Source organism: Protopterus annectens, chromosome 2.part0 (assembly GCF_019279795.1).
Source record: "Protopterus annectens isolate FY-2018-M chromosome 2.part0, PAN1.0, whole genome shotgun sequence".
Taxonomy (NCBI): domain Eukaryota; kingdom Metazoa; phylum Chordata; order Ceratodontiformes; family Protopteridae; genus Protopterus; species Protopterus annectens.
This window is the reverse complement of record NC_056728.1, coordinates 1,666,533,772-1,666,553,592: the sequence shown is the minus strand read 5'-3', so window position 1 is coordinate 1,666,553,592 and position 19,821 is coordinate 1,666,533,772.

Here is a 19,821-nt window from a genome sequence, read left to right as displayed (position 1 = left end):
ATCAAGTGCTATTTTTATTATGTGTTGTTGGCATTGACCAACAGGATAGTGAAGATGTATGTTTTTATTGAGGTAAAAACAGCTGTAGAAAATGGTGTAGTAATACAGTTCATTAATCAATTAATATTCTTAAGGTTTTGATTGGTTGTTATTACTATTTAAACACAGAATTTTAGTTGTGAGTTATTTGAGGAAGTTCCAGTTTAAAATAAAGGAATGAAAGCACTCATTACTACTGTCCTGACCTAAGTACACCAACTACAGAACTCAGTATTTAACACAAGATCCACAGCACAAGTCTGTCTTTTAGAGTGTCAGACAACAATTTATAACAGAAGACATCAGCAGTGTCTGGTGAGAAGAAAATGGTAATAGCAGTGTTCCACATGCTGGTGTAAAATGTCAACCAACTGAACAAACACACATATGCACACACACACTAGTTAACTGCAGTGAGATTAGAACCCCTAACTAAATACAACTAGAGAACTCAGTGTTTAATGAAAATACCACAGCACAAGTCTGACTTTTGCAATGCTGCTGGACAATTTTTAGTGGTCTTCATTGGATGTTTAAGAAAAGATGTTGGGAGGCCTGGATGAAATGGATGGCTAGCAATTACAACTGTCAAAATATATTTACTCCATGGGACTGTATTGTTCACTGTAGGATACAGTTACACTCTTCTGACTACACACACATGGACCACAGTGAGATTAGAACCCCTACCTGAGTACACCAACTATACAACTTAGCATTTAACACAAGCACCATGGCACAAGTGTGACTTTACACTGCTGCAGGACAATTTATAGTCAATGACATTATCATTGGATGTTTGAGGAAAAAATGTTCTGAGGCTTGAATTAATTGGATATGTAGGCATGTACAACTGTCAAAATGTATGTACTTCATGGGATTGTACTGATGACTGTAGGATGCACAATTACACTATTCTAACTAGACACAAACACAGACAAGCTGACTATAGTGAGATTAAAACCCCTACCTAATTAGGTACACAAGCTACAAAACTCTGTACTTGACACAAGCATCACAGCAGAAGTCTGACTTTTAGAATGCTGCAGGACAATTTATAGTGGATGACATTATCATTGGATGCTTGAGAGAAGATGTTGGGAGGCTTGAATGAAATGGATGTGCTGTCATGTAAACTGTCACAATATTGGTACTCTATGGGATTGTACTGATGACTGTAGGAAACATAGTTACACTCTGACTAGACACACACACGCATGCAAGTTGACTGAAGTGAGAGCAGAACCCTTACCTAAGTAGGTACACCAGATACAGAACTCAGTACTTAATCCAAGCACCACAGCACAAGTCTGTCTTTTACAATGATGCAGGACAATTTATAATGGATGACATCATCACTGGATGCTTGAGAGAAGATGTTGAGAGGCCTGAATGAAATGGGTATGTAGTCATGTAAACTGTCAAAATATTGGTAATCCATGGAATTGTATTGACTGTAGGATACACAGTTACACTCTTCTGACTAGACACACACACACACATGCAAGTTGACTGAAGTGTCAGTAGAATCCCTACCTAAGTAGGTACACCAGATACAGAACTCAGTACTTAACGCAAGCACCACAGCACAATTCTGACTTTTACAATGTTGCAGGACAATTTATAGTGGGTGACTTCATTACTGGATGATTGAGAGAAGATGTTGGGAGGCCTGAATGAAATGGATGGCCAGCTATGTACAACTGTCAAAATATTTTTACTCAGTAGGACTGTATTGCTCACTGTAGGATGAGCAGTTACAGTCTTATGAATGCACACACGTGGACCCCAGTGAGATTAGAACCCCTAACTAACTAGGTACACCAAGTACAAAACTCAGTATTTAACTCCAGCACCATGGTACAAGCCTGAGTCCTACAATGCTGCAGGACAATTTATAGTGGATAACATCATCATTGGTTGTTTTAGAGAATATGTTGGGAGGTCTGTATGAAATGGATGGCTAGCCACGCATGACTGTCAAGATATTGAAGTTCTGCATGTTACTAGATTTAGGAGTATGCAAATTGTAGTATTTGATGTGTTCCAATATGTAGGTATACTTTGAGACATTTTTGCAAACTATATGCAAACAGCTGTCTGTATTACTACAAGTATTAGACAATCTGAATGTGTATTATCAGTACAGAGAAGTACGTAGTATATAAGAAAGCATTTTTTATGCATTTCTGTAGTGTAGTTGATATATTTGGGAACAAGTACTGAGATACGAAGTTTCAAATGCAAGGGTGCAGGTAAAGTGACTACAGTGTAGATATGTGCTCTGTTCTTAAAAAGTGCCTTCCTTTTGGTTGTGCTGTTACATGTACTTTAATGGGATGAAAACTAAGTGGAGAGTAAACATAAGTAACACATGCTAATGTGCATCTTCCTTACTGCACCACTGAGCAGCAGGTTTGCATGATCGATGACAAAGTGTTTGCATGTGCAAGATCCACATTTAAGGACTCCTACTTGAACTTGAGAAGTACTTGTCCATACTTGCTACCGAAGACACAAATAACAGATAAGACAGTGTTCATAAATAGTTCATACTAAAATGTTGTCATAAATTGTGTAACCTTGAAAAAGTATTTAAATGGATTTCCCTATTTTCATGTAGTTAAACGATAAGCAAACCAGGACCTCTGCTTCACTGATAAACTTATGAGAGTTCTATTGGTTTGCTTACCCCAACGCAAGCAAGTTAAGTGGAGAGGAGTGGGAGTCAGCACTCTGGATAGTACTGAGAGTAAAAAACACAACTGCTGCATAGCTGACTCTGTGGCAGTAGGAGTAAGTGCATTTAAATGTTTATTTTGAACCAAAATGATACAGGGTTTGAATCCAGCTGTATCCAATAATTTTAAATATGTAATCATAATGTAATTAAATAATTCTTTAAGCTACTTTAACTGTGTGTTTTCTTACTGCAGCAGGTTTAAGCAGCATTGTGCAGAGTTAACCACACCATGCCATAGGATGAGAAGAGCCATTCACCGTCTCTTTGCATTGGTGCAAGATGCAAAACTTCACACAAACACAGAAGACAAAAAGTGAAGGCCTTCATTGGGGGCCATTTCTGCCATATGTGTGTGGTGTGAGACACTACTTTTTTTAACCAGATTGAAGGTGTTAAAATGGGATAGATAGGAAAGTGGTGAAATGGGGAAAACAGAGGGAAGAACAAAAGGAAAGCAATATAGGAATGTGCAGTAGTGAGGTAGGAAAGAACCATACCTATCCACTTCTTCAGCAGTGTAAAATGAAAATATGTATAGAATATTTGTTGAATTTGGACTGTCACCTCAACAAAGAGGGGTGACAGCAAGGCAATCATGTTGTATGGCCAAGTGGACCAAATCAAGTGTATCGAGACAACACATGTGCAAAGTGGAGAGTTATGTATGGGACAATATTTTTCTGTTGGGACAGGTACCCATTTAAGATTTTTTATTTCAGTAAGAGATGAATGTTGGGTAAGGGACGTAGGTATTTCTGGCTCAGGAAAGCAGGGTAGGTGAGGAAGTGGATGCAGACAAACAAGACACAGGGATGGTTAGAGACACAACAGGTTGGGGGACACCATGATTTGGGATAGGGATGGGACATCTGATGCACATGCCAATCAAATATGGGGACAGTGAGAATCTAGTCTTCACTTGCAGAACTGTCATCACTGTCCTTTTACACTACTGGCTGTTGGAGTATTTCACAACTTTCTTTACGTACCATAATAGAGAGCATCCTCTCCATCTGTTAGAAGCATGCACCAGTGGTGCTATCCACAACTTCATGCACCAAGCCTGGTAAAATCCCATCCTCTGCCTATACTCCTGAAGGGTACCACTGCACCAGCTGCCAGGGTAATGCTACTTGATGTGGTGGGCCCAGGTTTTGCAAGGACAGCAGAGGCAGTAATGACAGAATGGGTCACAGATGTGCTCACCATTGGTGCAGTAGCCGGTGGAGTGGAGGCAGGCTGAGCCACACTGGTTGGCATTTTGTGAGTTATCAGAAATTGATGACATCAAAATGTTCTGACCATACATAAAAATAAAAAAAGACATATAAGGGTTGTGGTGAGAGAAAAAAAGATAATATTACCGTTGTATGTGGCATACAATAAAATAGTACAATATAATTTATTTATTTTATTTTACATTTGTTGACCAGGCTAGTCTAACTGGATATATGTCCATTTTCAGTACAGGCCCGGGGAGAAAAGCTCCAGCATAAACAGTTAAAACGTTAACAATTTATAAAAAGGACATGTATATTAAAATTACAGTACAGAGATAGCATTGTTTATATGAATAAATATAATACAAATTATGGATTATAGACAATATACAAAGGTTTGCTAGGGGAAAAGTAAAGAACAATTATTAGATCACAAAAACAGAGCAGGTATAAAGAGAAAAAGAGTTGGTTTGTATGCTTAGGTTAGTGTGTGGGGATGGGATTTGAGCAGGAGGGGCATGGAATTTCAGTCTGGGTTAGAACAAGGACAGAGCCACTGGGCTTTAAGATGTTCTTTGATATGTTTTTTGAATAGAGTAGTAGAAGCTAGGGTAGATAGTTCAGAGGCAACAGATTCCAGTTTTTTCCTATAGTATTAGAGAAAAGAGAGTCACCTGCTTTGTTGTTGGATTTAACTAAGGATACCAGATGTTTATTGGCAGAACATAGTGTAGACAGATTTTTGTATGGTGAAATAAGATCTATGAGGATAGGGGTATTATTGGGATAGTGCAGGATTTTATGGGTAATAAGTAGTTGTTTACTGAGTATAAGGTTCTGTATTTCTAGCCATCCAAGTTGTCTAAGGTTAAGGCAGTGGTGAGTTTTAAAGGGAGAGCATGTGATAAATCTAGCAATGCTATTTTAACATGTAGAAAGTTTTGAGAGGTTGTTTTTAGATAAGTTAGTATATATGGCAGAGGCATAAAAGAGGGTAGAGATGAGGTGGGTCTGGGCAATAGTCTTCCTGGCTAAAGGGGTAAGGAATGGTTTAATTCTATAGAGAGAACCAAGTTTTTTGTTAACAGACTTTATGGTGGAGTTAATATGGTCATCATAGTTAAGGCGATTGTCAATTGTAACTCCTAATAGCCGGGTGGTAGTATCTGGGGTTATGTTGGTGGCATTATTAGAGGTAATGGTAAAGAATGGATTTGGTGATTTATGAGTTGGCGTAAAAAGGAGTAGGTTTGTTTTTTTGGGATTAAGGAGGAGGCAGTGTTGCATAAACCAGTTTTCAACACTTTGGAATACATTTTGGGTAATTGACTGGAGGGAGGCTAGATTCTTAGAAGTACAGATTAAGGTTGAATCATCTGCATATTGGATGCAGGTGGCTTGGGATGTGTTCAAGTGAAGGTCATTGATGAATAAGGAAAAGAGAAGGAGACCTAAAATGGAGCCTTGTGGGACTCCAATATTTACGGGAAGTAATTATGACAGATTGTTTTCCCAAAGTACTGCTTGTTGTCTATTTTGAAGGAAAGCCCTAAACCATTGTAATGCTTGTGGGTTAAGAGAATAGGAATTTAGTTTGTCTAGAAGTAAGTTATGGTTGACCATGTCAAAGGCTTTTAACAAGTCAATAAATATTGCAGCAGAGAAGGAGTTGTTGTTCCGATTTTTATTTATAGAGTCAGTGAAGGAGAGTAGTGCAGTTGTAGTGCTGTGGAATGGTCTAAAGCCATGCTGGCAGTTTGCTAGTAGGTTGTTTTGTAGTAGGCGGTTAAGCAGTTGTTTGTGAATACATTTTTCCATTATCTTAGATAATGGAGAGAGTAAGGCAATAGGTCGAAAGTTAGAAAGTTCAGTGGAAGACCCACCTTTATGAAGAGGGATGATATGGGCAACTTTCCAGATGGTTGGAATTTTAGCTTCAGAAATAGTTCTATTAATGAGGATAGATATGGGGTGACATAAAGCCTTTGCAGCAATCTGAAGGTATTCTGATGGGAGATGATCAGTAGATGGTGTACATGGTTTTAGTTTTCTAAGTAGTTTGTAGATAAGAGATGTACTTACATGTTTATTGTTTGTTTAGTGAGCCATGGAGCAGTTTTTGTTTTCATTCTGGTAGTGCAATAAGGTGCATGGTAGTCAAGAATTTGAAGAAAATAAGTGTTAAAGTAGGTCACAGCTTCATCAAGTTCAAGATGGGTAAGAGGTGACCAGTTGCATGCTAGCAATTCATTTTGGAAGCTATCAGGATTGAAGTATTTTTTGCAGCGGAAGGTTTTGATATTATCAGTTGCTGAAACATAAAGTTTTTTTCTAGTAATATATGTAAGCATATGGTCGCTGATGTTATCGGGGAGGGTACCTTGAGTATAGATGTTAGGGTGGTTTTTGATGAGGATCCAGTCAAGAGTAGTTTCTTTCATGCTAGGTTTGTGGATTCTAGTGGGAGTGGTTATTAATTGGGAGAACCCAAAGAGATTTATGTGGTTAGTAGGCTTCTGGGTATTGTAGGTGAACCAGTCAATGTTGAAGTCACCCAGTACAATGGTCTCTTGGGGTAGTTGGTTAGATAGATAACTAAGTATGTTTTCAAGAGTATTAGTAACTAAGTATGTTTTCAAGAGTATTAGTATTATTACCAGGAGGTAGATACATACAAATTAGGTAGCTAGATTTGGAGTTGTTGATTTGGAGTTTGATAGACAGTGCTTCAGTTTTAGCATCTAATGATGGAAGCACATTACAGGGGGAAAGTTGGAGATGAGATGTGTAAAGTATGGCTATACCTCCACCTTTTTTGTTTATTCAGTCACATCTAAGGATATTATATCCTGGGGGGATAATTTCATGGTTTAAAGTAGATGGTTTAAGCCAGGTTTCAGTGAGAGATAGAATATCAAAAGAGTGTAGATCAAGTAGTGCATGTAGGTAGGACATTTTATTGTTGATACTTCTAATATTTAGATGTGCTATAAGGAGGGAATTGAGTTCTTTAGCTATGAAAGGAGTGTTGGGTAAAGTTAAATTGTCAAGGTTGTTACTCTTGTCATTATTGGGGCCAGGGTTAGGATGAATATCACCATGGAGGAGGAGGTGGTGTTGGGTAAAATATAGGTATTTAAAGATTTTGTGGAAATTATTGAAGTTCTTTTTAATAGTTAAGTATGTTATGTGGCTTGTTCTGTGATATTTTGGTAGAATATAATTTGAGGTACTGGTTATGTTACTATGGTTAGCGGTATAGATGAGAGAAAATGAAGAGGTTTGTTGGAAATGATGGATGTTATGTGATCCTATCTCGCCTACATTCTGACTGATGGGTTCGGAGCCGATCCCTCGGCTCCGACTCGGCACGCTTATGCCAAAGAGCGAAGTCTCTTATTGGCTGAGCTTACTATATCCCAGGATGCACCACTACCAGTCCCCCAGATCTCGTTTGCCGCTAACAAGCGAAGACGTGGTCTCGAGCTTGGCTGAGCTAAGTAGTGTTTTTTCACTTACTTTCCTGTCAGGAATTTCTTTAAAATTCAACAAAAAGCTGTTTTAACAGCTATCTAGTGGATTTTGTGTATGAATGAGTATTTTTCCTTGGTAAAATATTGTGTGGTGACTGTGTTTTTGTCAGACTAGAGGTCCCCATCGGAGTTGAAGGGCCTTCCCCTGTCAGTTCATTGTTGGGCTAATTCCCTATTATTTTTAGGGGTTTTGGATCCGTTACTTCTTTTTTTTGGTATTGTGATTAGTCCTTGTTAAAAAGAAGAAGAAAAAGAGAGAGGAAAGAAAATTCTTCAGTGTTAGTCAGTGTGTTTTTGTGTTTCTTCTTGGCTAGTTCACTGTATTTGGATTGCCATAATGTCACAGGCTCCTAGGCCTTCAGGATTTAAAAAGTGCACTAAGTGCAGTTTTAAGATGTTGATCACAGACGACCACTCTCTCTGTGTGTATTGTTTGGGCACCAAACATTTACAGGAGTCCTGTAGTGTGTGTCACGCGTTTTCCTCGAGGGTCCTCCAAGAGAGGAAAAATAAACTTATATTAAAAGGCCTTATTAAACCTTCATTTGAAGAGGCATTAGCTTCCTCTCCTGCTCCTGCTAAAAAGAAAAGGGCGTCGGCTCCGACCAGTCCGTCGGAACTGACCGCCAAAAAACATAGGCAGGCTTCTCCTTCGGCTCCACGGACTTCGGAGCCGAGGGTGGAACGGTCTGCCTCGATGCCTCCAGCCTCGACTCCTCTGGGTTCGGAGCCGTCGTCTGGGGCATCGAGAGGCGGGTCATCTTCATCGGCTCCACTGATCTCGGAGCCGATGAAGGTTGTCCGCTCAGACACTTCCTCCTCGGCGCCGAAGCCCTCTTCGGCACCGATGGAAATTGGTTCGGACATTCCTTCGGCGCTGATAATTGTAGAGTTGATTCGGAGCCGGTCCCCTAGTCCCTTGGAGCCGTTGGAGAGGCCTACTCGGACCCATTCGGTCTCTTCCAGGTCATCAAGGATGTCAGATTCGGACATAGACAGGGTGCTCCAAAGACTGTTCCAGTCCCCAGTCTTTCAGAAATTTGTTTCGGCTCCGACCCAATTGGCTTCGGAGCCGATAGCCCACTCCATTGCCATTCCTCCTCCGACCGCTTCGGCTCCGTCGGAGCAGGTGCTGATGGAGCCAGTAGAGATCCTAGGGTCGGCTCCGACCCTTACTCCAACCCCGGCCTTCGGGTCCGAGTTTAGCACACGGACTTCTTCGGCCGGACCCGGGGGTGACATTTCGGGACCAATGCTGTCGGTTCCGAGCCTCCCTCTCGGTGCTTCGGCCGCGGGACTTCCGTCTGCTATCATGGCTCCGGGGACCGGACCCTCCCAGGATTCTGGGGGTCCGGCTTTCAGAGCTATGAGGAGTGCCTTGGCCAAGTCTTCTTCGGCCATCTCTACGGCTTTACCGGCACCTTCCCTGGGCATGGAGACTGGGTCTTTGGCAGTTCCCCTGTCTCTAGGCAGCGGAGCCCCGGGGCCTGAGGTTACCCCCACTGGGGGTTCCCCTCCTCCTGAGGGTTCTTCGGAGTTGTCTTCGGAAGAGCCCCCAAGGAAGAGATCGTGCAAGAGGAAGCACGTGGACTCCCCCGACGAGTCTCTTACATCGGACACTGATCTTGATGATGCGGAGGGGTCCCCGAAGTCGTCCTCGGATGATGTCTCATTTGCAGACATTCTAGAGATCCTTAAGCAACGAGGCGGCTGGAATTCCAAACCCCCCTCCGCTGATGAGTCGGTGTTTCTCAAGGCCTTCGGGGCTCAGCCCTCCGCCTCCTGGGTGTCTCCGCCCTTCGACGAGCTCCTGGATTTGGTTTGTTGGAGGGCGTTGGAACATCCAGATACTGTGGAACCAGTGCCTTCTCGCCCTAACAAATTTTTGTCTGCCCCACCCGAGAAGGAGTTCTTGATGAAAGGAGTGGCTGTAGATGCCATGGTGGTGGCATCTGCTACCCAGCAGGACGTGGCAGAGGCTTCAACGTCCGTCCATCCTCCTAATAAGGAGTCTAGGAGCATGGACCGGTACGGGAAGCGCACCCTGACTTCAGCGGCCTTTACTCTGAGGTCCCTGAATTATTTGGCACATTTCACCAGACTACAGAGGGATCTGGTCAAGGAGCTCTCAGACTCCCTCTCAGGTAACCTTCCTGAGCAGCTAGCCCAGTCTGTTAGCTCTCAGTTGGCTATCCTCAACTTGATTTCTAACTCGTCCATGAGGCTCATTTCATATGCGGCCGAAGGGGCAGGCAGAGCGGCAGGCACAGGCGTGGCTCTGCGGAGACAAGCCTGGCTCCGTTTGTGTCATTTCACGGAGGCCTTCAGGTCTTCCTTTGCCGACGCTCCCTTTGATGGGTCCTCTTTGTTTGGACCCAAGGTAAAGGACACTCTTACCCGCTGTGAGCAGGAGGGAAAGACTTTATCTGCCGTAGGAGCACGTTATTCCACTCCCTTTCGGCCTTATCCCAAGGCTAAAAGAGGAGGGAAGATATGGTTCCGCAAATCACAGAAATTCTTTCCCCAACAGCAGGAAGATTCCCCTTCCAGAGGCAGAGGACGGGGAAATTTTTCTGGGAGACGCCGTCCCAGAGGCGGCAGAGGCCCCCGCAACACTGGAGACCACGAGTCCTTTCGTGGCTCTTCAGCCTCCCACACTTCATGAGGGATTGCCCGGCTGTGCTGCTCTGGAGCCAGTCGGGTGCCGATTTGCCAAGCACCTAAAAGCCTGGGAGTTTATTACTCAGGACAGATGGGTGCTTCGGATAATTGCCGGAGGTTACACCATCCCCTTCACATACTCTCCTCCACCGTCCAAAAAAATCCCGGACCCACCACCCAGTCAAAGGGAAATTGCAGCCGTAGAAGCTTCAAAGCTGCTAGAAAAAGGAGTCATCCAACCGGTCCCCACAGACCAGATCGGATCCGGAAACTACTCAAGGTTCTTTTTAGTGCCAAAAAAGACAGGGGACCTGAGACCCATTTTGGATCTCAGCAAACTAAACCAGTCCGTCATGAAGTCCAAATTCCGAATGGTCACTTTACAATCCATTCTCCCATTGTTGGAGAAAGATGTTTGGATGTGCTCCATAGATCTCAAGGACGCCTATTATCACATACCGATACATCAGGCGTCCAGGAGGTATCTGCGCTTCAGCCTGGGAGACAGTCATTTCCAATTTTGTGCACTGCCCTTTGGTCTCACCACAGCCCCAGGGTGTTCACCAAGTGTCTGGCAGTAGTGACTGCTCACCTGAGGAGTCTCGGATTCCAAGTGTTTCCCTATCTGGACGACTGGCTCCTGACTGCTACCACCAGGCATTTACTATTAGAGAACCTACAAGCCACTATCTCCCTGGGTGCTTCCCTGGGAATTACATTCAACTGGTCAAAGTCTGTCTTGCTGCCTTCTCAGCGCATAAGATTCATAGGAGCAGAGATAGACTCAAAATTAATGCGAATCTTCCTTCCTACCGAAAGGATTCAAACATTACAAGGTCAAGTCCGAGCCCTGCTTCTAAGATCCAAAGCCCCAGCCAGGATGGTCCTGCAACTTTTAGGTTCAATGTCTGCCACGGTTCTCCTAGTTCCTCTGGCAAGATTGCACATGAGGATTCTTCAGTGGCTGTTATCGACACAATGGTCTTTTCAGGATCTCCCCCTCAATCATCACATACTGATTACAGAAACGTGCAAACGGGACCTCCGCTGGTGGCTTCTAACATCCAATCTGAATCAGGGAAGACCTTTTGTTATACCCCCTCCGGTGGCCACCTTGACAACGGATGCCTCCCAGACGGGGAGGGGGGGCATTGTCTGGGCAGGTCAGTTCAGGGTTCTTGGCTTCCAAACGAAACGCTTCTCCATATCAATGTGTTGGAAATGAGGGCTGTACTTCTGTCCCTACAAGCCCTCCACAAATTTCTCCCTCAAGGCATTATCGCTATCCACACAGACAACATGTCGGTGGTCTGGTATCTAAACAAACAAGGAGGGACCAGATCTTACCCCCTTTGCAGAGAGGCCATGAGGGTGTGGGAATGGACAGTGGCTACCAACCGCTTCCTGGTAGCGACCCACATTCCAGGAAAATCAAATGTATTGGCAGACAGACTGAGCAGGACTATTCTCTCTCCTCACGAGTGGTCCCTGAACGAAACAGTAGCAGCTCAGATTTTCAAAAGATGGGGGATTCTGTGCTGCGACCTGTTTGCAACACCGCACAACATGAAGTGCAGAAGGTTCTTTTCCTTGACCCCCCGTCAAGGAGAGGCAGCTACGGATGCTCTAGTCCAACCTTGGCCAACAGGACTGCTTTATGCTTTCCCTCCGGTTCCACTCCTCCCCAAAGTCATCCAGAAAGCTTCCCAATTGGGGTCCACAATGATTCTAATTGCTCCGTACTGGCCTCGTCAGGTATGGTTCCCCTACCTACAGAAATATACTCTGGACGGTCCTTGGTTTTTGGATCTAACTCCGGACCTTCTGGTTCATCAGTCGGGTCAACAGCACCAGTCCCTTCACACTTTGAAATTAACAGCTTGGCTCCTCCACTTCCAACTTTAGTCAGAAATCACACCTTGGACCCGGAAGTTATTCACATTTTATCTTCAGCCCACAAACCCACCACTAAGAAATTGTATCTCAGCAAGTGGAAGAGGTTTGCTATTTGGGCTCAACTCAGAGGCTTAGACCCTATTACTGCCCCGATACCAGAGGTCTTGAAATTTTTGACATCCTTGTTTAATCAAGGATCTTCAGTCTCTACTATTAAAGTCCAATTAGCTGCTATCTCCAAATTTCACAAATCCATATACCCACCGTTGATGAGCAGCAGACTATGTAAAACTTTCATGAAAGGTGCTGTGCTTTTAAGACCCCCAGTCTTTCATCCTGCGCCTCCGTGGGATCTTGATTTGGTACTTCGTGCCTTAACATCTGCTCCTTTTGAACCGGCTGCTACATGTGAGTTGAAATATCTGTCTTGGAAAACTGCCTTCTTAATTGCTATTACCTCTGCAAGAAGAGTTTCAGAACTTCAAGCCCTATCTATCAAACCACCGTACTTGATTTTTCACAAGGATAGAGTATCACTTAGACCTAATCCATCTTTTGTTCCCAAAGTTTGTTCTAATCTCTGTCTCCAACAATCTCTAGAGCTACCAGTTTTCTTTCCAAAATTTTCAAGCAAAGCGGAATACACCTTGCATATTTTGGATGTTCATAGGCAATTGCGCTTCTGTCTAGACAGGACTCAACAAATTCGGAAAACAGATCAATTGTTTGTGTCCTTTTCGGATAATAAACTGGGTCAAACCATCACTAAAGCCACTATTGCCAAATGGATTAGAGATTGCATAACTCAGGCTTATTCCTCTTCAAATAAGCAACTTACAACATCTGTCAAAGCCCACTCTACTAGAGCTATGGCTACCTCTATTGCATTTCATTCCAAGCTCGCTATTTCTGAGATTTGTGCTGCGGCTACTTGGTCCAACCCGCACACTTTCATTTCCCACTATAAATTGGATGTGGCATCTAAAGGGCGAGCATCATTTGGTTCCACGGTACTCAGGAGTGTTTTCCAGTGAGCCACCCAGGATATAGGTGCTAGCGACGCTGTCCCATCAGTCAGAATGTAGGCGAGATAGGATCACATAACATCTTTTAGTTATGTACTCACCATAACTTCAGATGTTTGGGATCCATCTCGCCTACATTCCTAATACCCACCCTCCTTCCCCCTGCCTTGGAGATCAGAAGAGATTGAACGGTTTGAGTTCTACTGTTTTTATCTTGTTTCATCTGGCGATGTTATATAAGCAGTGCGTGCGTGTGTGCATGTATGCGGACAAACTAGATCTGGGGGACTGGTAGTGGTGCATCCTGGGATATAGTAAGCTCAGCCAATAAGAGACTTCGCTCTTTGGCATAAGCGTGCCGAGTCGGAGCCGAGGGATCGGCTCCGAACCCATCAGTCAGAATGTAGGCGAGATGGATCCCAAACATCTGAAGTTATGGTGAGTGCATAACTAAAAGTTTTGTTTGCATAGAGTAAGATTTTCAAAGAAGGTGAGTGAATAAGGTATAGTTAGTGAGGCTATAACTGTAGTTAAGAGTAGTGTGGGGACAAAAATAGTGTTGTGTGTTGGGGCCATGGTAGTGTGTAAAGTGTAAGTTGTGATTATTTTGAAAGTGAGGAGAGCTGGAAGAAATGAAAGTGTCTGTGAGACAAGATAGGGCTGGATTAAAGTTGTCAGTAAGACTAATTAGAAGAGGATCTGTAGGAAGCAGATCCTGACAAAAGTTAGTTTAGAGGATGGATAGGGTAGGTATGGGAGTGGTGGTATGTGAGAAGTAAATTAAGGCTAATTAGGACAGTTTGAGTTGGGAGTGCCTTAGTGATGATTAGGTTAGTGGTATGTTGAGAAAGATAGGGGGAGGAGTTTCAGAGGTATAAGTGTAGGGCTATTGGGGGTGGGTGGGAATTGGGGGTAGGGTAGGGGAGCGGAGTGAGCCCGAAGGGCAAATGGAGTGGGGCACAGCAAACAAAGGAAAAGGCAGTGAGAAAAAACAATCAGTAAGGTAGAAGGTAAAAACAAAAATTAGTAAGGAGAAGGCAAATGTGTGCATGGGGAAGGGGGAATTATAAAACAGAGAGAAGGGAGGCCAGAGTGGGTAATGGTTAAGCTAGGAGTAGAGCAGGTGGAGAGGAGGGTTTGATAGAGGGTTTATAAGGACTGTGGAGAGTAGGGTGTAAGGTTACAAAGGACTAGGGATGGGAAAAAAAAAGAAAGGAGACAAGTGCAACAAGCACGTAGGTGTAGAGTATGAGGTGTGGAGGGTGGCAGAAAGGAGAATTAGAGGAGGGTAAAGACTGCCATCTAGTGGCCGAAGTCTGAAAGTACCAAGCAAGGATAATATAGTAGTGGAAACCAATAAAAAGAAAGTAATGGAGAAGGAAAGAGGATTAGCGTGGTTGGAGAATAGAGGTGGTACAATGTCTTTGAGACAGGCAGGGAGAGCAACTGTAGTAGACAGGGAGGGGTATGGCTGCTGGCAGATTTGGCAGTTAAACTGCTACACCTAGGATGTGTAGTGGACAAGTATATACATAAAGGTTAGGAATGAAAAATACAGTTTACTTAGTGACATATAATCTTAGGCTTTATTCCAAGGGCACTTAGATACTCCAGGTGAGGTGAACACCCAGGCGGTTATAGGTAGGTGGATATTGCTGATCTACTGAGTCTGATAGGACACAGCCAGGAGTAGATAAAGTGATTATGGTAGGTTTGAACAGAATCTTAGGCTTTATTCCAAGGGCACTTAGATACTCCAGGTGAGGCGAATACCCAGGCGGTTATAGGTAGGTGGATATTGCTGATCTATTGAGTCTGATAGGACACAGCCAGGAGTAGATAAAGTGAGGATGGTAGGTTTGAACAAAATCTTAGGCTTTATTCCAAGAGCACTTAGATACTCCAGGTGAGGTGAATACCCAGGCGGTTATAGGTAGGTGGATATTGCTGATCTATTGAGTCTGATAGGACACAGCCAGGAGTAGATAAAGTGAGTATGGTAGGTTTGAACAGAATCTTAGGCTTTATTCCAAAGGAACATAATTTATTTTTACTTTAACATTTAAGTATATTTTTTAGCAACTACAAATTATAACTGATTGTTTCAAGTAATCATAATATGCATATATTGCACATATGCTTGATCAAATAATACAGATTAAGTTAACAGTGTGGCATGTATGTCACTTCTGTTGAAATTATCATGTAACATTTTTAAACAATTTTGCTACATATTTGTTACTTGTAGTATTTGAACCCACAATGTCTGACTACAGTATTACAATTGACTCCTATAGTTGGCTTGTGCTATAGACTGAAACTTGCATGCTTGATTTTACAGTTAAGATAGACATGCTTAATTTGCTACTACTGTATAGAACAGCAATACTTTAGATAAACTAATAGCTATGTTGTGCTGTATACATACCCCTTGTTTCCCTCAGTCTTTCTAAATGCTCAGCATGGGCATCCCTGTTTGCTGTTATCTCCTGGCTGGCTGTAGAATGAAAAGGAGAGCACAGGTGATGAGCGTTATGATACCAAGAAAGGAGGAGGGGTATCCATATTCATCAAGGACACCCACACCTCAAGACTGGTGGCAATGCATGATGCATCGGAGACCATCCAGGTGCAATTAACCGTAGGCAAGACTGCTCTGCAAATTGTAGCATGTTACAGGCCACCCTCACAAACTCAGGAACCTCACATGGCCTTCCTGAAAACACTAGAGGGGATAAATGTATCACCAAACACCATCATACTAGGTGACTTCAATTACCCTAATATAGACTGGGAACACTACTCAAGCCCAAACACCCTAGCCCAAAAGTTCCTGGAATTCATAAACTCAAATGCCATGGAACAACTAGTCACCATCCCACAAGAGGAGATAACATACTTGATCTCATCATCACGAACATGGGAGCACAATGTTCAACACCGAAGTATACCCCTCACTGGTGAGATCAGATCACAAACTAATCTCGCTGGAGGTCCTCATCCCACCCCCACCTGAAATAAAAAGACCACAGTAAAGAACTTCTCAAAAGCCGACTTCACACTTCTAAAGACTAGTGTGGTCTCCTTTAAGGCCCCGAACCGCGGAAAACAGTACTCAAGCCGCTGAATCACTTACAAATGCCTTCTACCAGCACCTGCAGGACTGCATGGATAAGGCAATCCCAAGCAAAACAAAGACTCTTTGTACCAAAGGCAAGCGTCCAGTCTGGTGGACCCCAGCCATAAACAAACTCTACAACAAAAGGAGGAAGCTACTACAAGATAGAGCAAAATCCTTAAAAGGTAAGACACCCTTGATCACTATAAGTAAAAACTAAGAGCTCTCATAAAATCATCCAAAGCAAATTTCGAGAGAAAAATAGCTAAAGACTCAAAAGACAATCATAAGGCCTTCTTTAGCTATGTTAGAAACCTAGGAGGAAATTCCCAGATATGCTCAGAACTAGTTCAAAATGATGTGAAGATTACTGATCCTACAGACATTGCCAACATACTGGCTGACAGGTTCAGTGCAAACTTCTCCCCTCCCCAAAGGAGAGATATCTATACCAAAGATTGCAGCCCCCAAACATCTCCAGCGCCCAAGTGAGAACTGCTCTCTCCAAAGCAAAAACACAGCATCCATGGGACCTGATGGTGTCCCGGCTGTGTGCTCCACGAACTCAATGAGGAATTAAACCCACAGCTAGGACAGCTGTTTAATCAAAGTCTTACCTCTGGATACGCACCCAGGAGTGGCGCACTGCAACTGTGGTCCCACTTCACAAAGGCGGTGCCTCCACCGACCCTGGAAATTACCGCCCATTAGCTTGACAAGCCTTATCTGCAAAGCCATGGAGAGGATCATAATGGACCTCATAAATAAAGACATAGGGAATTTGCAGACTTTGGATCCAACCCAGTTTGGCTTTGTCAAAGGCAGATCATGCCTTTTAAACTTGGTTGACTTTTGAAACAGTCACCAAAGCCATTGATGAGGTCCATACAGCCTACCTCGATCTGGCTAAGGCCTTTGATACAATACCCCACTCGGGTATCATTGAAAAACTCATCAGCTTAAATGTTAACCCATACATCACAAGATGGGTTGCAAACTGGCTGAGTGACAGAACCCACAGGGTCAGAGTTGCTGGCGCCATGTCAGACTCAAAGCCTGTCACAAGTGGTGTCCCACAGGGCTCAGTCCTGGGCCCACTCTTGTTTGGCATCTACTTTTCAGTACAAGCAAACACAGGAGGGTTATGGCTGACAAAGTTTGCAGATGACTGCAAACTGGGCCATAGTAGAAAACACATCTGACAAAGATATCCTTCAGAAGGGTCTCACAGAAACGGATAACTGGTGCCAGAGCCACGGCCTAAAGTTAAATGCCAAAAAATGCATAGTCATACCCTTCGGGAAAAACAAGGTTACCCTAGCTACCAAATAGGTGGCAATCCACTGAGCACAGAAGAAGTTATCAGGGACCTGGGGACCCAGGTTGATAGTAGTCTGTCATTCGACACCCATGTAGCTAAAGTAGTCAGGAAGACCTTCTACATTGCCCACCTTATCATGAAGGGATTCTCATCTAGATCAAGGGAGGTCATAGTCTCCCTTTACTCATCACTCATCAGACCAATGATTGAGTACAATGCCCCATTCGGAATGTATCTGACCCGACACTTGCAGCAGCTGGAGAGGCCACAAAGTTCCTCACCAAAAGGATAAAGGGTCTCAAAATCTGTCCTATGCTGCCCGACTGAAAGAACTCCAGCTCTATTCAGTCGCCACCGCTGCTCAGAGGTGACCTTTGCCTAACATACAAGGCCATGTCAAACCCAGATTTGATGAATATGCTTCACCTCAAAAATCTAGATCCATCAGAGCCACAAGGGCGGGAGACTTAAACCTCGACACGGCTATTAATAGGACGTGCTGGAGGGATAGATTCATCACCCAAAGACTCCCTATGCTGTGGAACAAAATCCCGGTACATGTGAGGCAGAGCACCTCGCTGGCCTTGTTCAAGAGAAATCTTGACCAATGGATGGGAGATCGCAGATATACCCCAGGGATTACCTCAGTGTCACTGCTCGACAGAGGCACAGCAAAATAATGGGTATAGTTCCCCATACTAAAGGGGTGGCGTAAGCCACAAAACGATGGGCTAGGCTTATAAATGCCCTCGGGCAGATAGCCTAGTATGAACCTATGAACCTATGAACCTATGAACCTATGAATACCAGTCTTGCCTATATGCAACTATCTAATTTAAATTCTCTTTATCTTTATACTTACATAACTGTGGGATGCCAGCAGTCCTAAATTCATCCAGCCACTGGTTGAGTGTATCCTGCTTGTACCTTTTCAGGTCATTAAAGTGGTGCCTGCACTGCTGCCCATTGCATGGAATGTCAGTTGCACTGGAGACAGCTTTGGCCAGATTATTCCAAGCCTCAGATTTGTACCGAGACCCAATATAATCCCCCTGCAGCAGCCTTCAGCTGTGGCACTTTTTTACAAGGAGTTGAATAAACATTCTGGACTCCCCCACACCCCATCTTTGAGCCTTTAATTGGGCACCTTCCCTTGTACCTCCAGACATGTCTACTCTGGGCAAACAGCAACAGTTAAGAGTGTTTTCCTGCCAATTTGTGTTATTGTGCTTAATGCTAGTGTGCAAACCCAAATAACCATGCCAACCGAGTCTGCAATGTTAGTGGAGAGCAACAGTGCCAAACAAACAGAAAAGCAGTTTTAAAAAGAGTAAGGTTAATCTGACAGTTGACATTACTTACTGTTACTGCTGCACTTATTAGTTTAATTTTGCAGACATATTGAGGGTATAAATGATATGACCTGACACATTTTTTGTGGCTTTACCCACTGATAAAATTAATCTGTACAATGTGGGATTCAAACCTATGCAACATAGACAAAACATATTTGTCTACATAGGTGATTTTACATCCTTGCCACAGAAGATGTTCTTGTCAGACATGCTCATTAATTATATATAAAAACACAAGACAGAGTGAGGGGTTAGCCATATATGTGTGTGACAAGACAATGTCTGGTTTATACATTCATGTGTGTATGAGTATCATTGAAGTCTGAAGTCCATTCAAGGCCAGAAAATATAATAATTATAGAAACATAATTGTGAGTATACCCTCAGTCACACATATAATTCAAATGAGTTGTAGTTCTATACATACTTATTGCTATTTATAATTATGTTTACATTGTTTTATATTTTATAAAAGTGAGTGGACAAGTTTTACTCTGGCTCTGTAACTGTATAACTGATCAACCATAATTATACTGATATCCACAGTTACACATGTAACATATCTCTGATATCCTGTATCAGTATCCTGCACCAGTGCACCTGCTATAAATGGTTATTCTTATGTGTAAGCAGTTTTATACTGTTAATTTTTATATAAAGTGGAACATCAGTAAGACAAGCTTGGGCTTAGCTGGATTAAAACCCAGACTCATGTATACTATAATCCTTAACTTTCAACTGCTGCCACAGGAACAACTAGGCAGCAGCTGTATATTTTCACATTCATAACTCTGTATGTGTACTGACTACTGAGCACTGCTGCTTAGTGTATTTGCATGTTGGCAAACCATACAGGATACAATGTATCCATTTTGAAATTGTCTACTGTCTGCTTCCTGTCTGCAGGTGT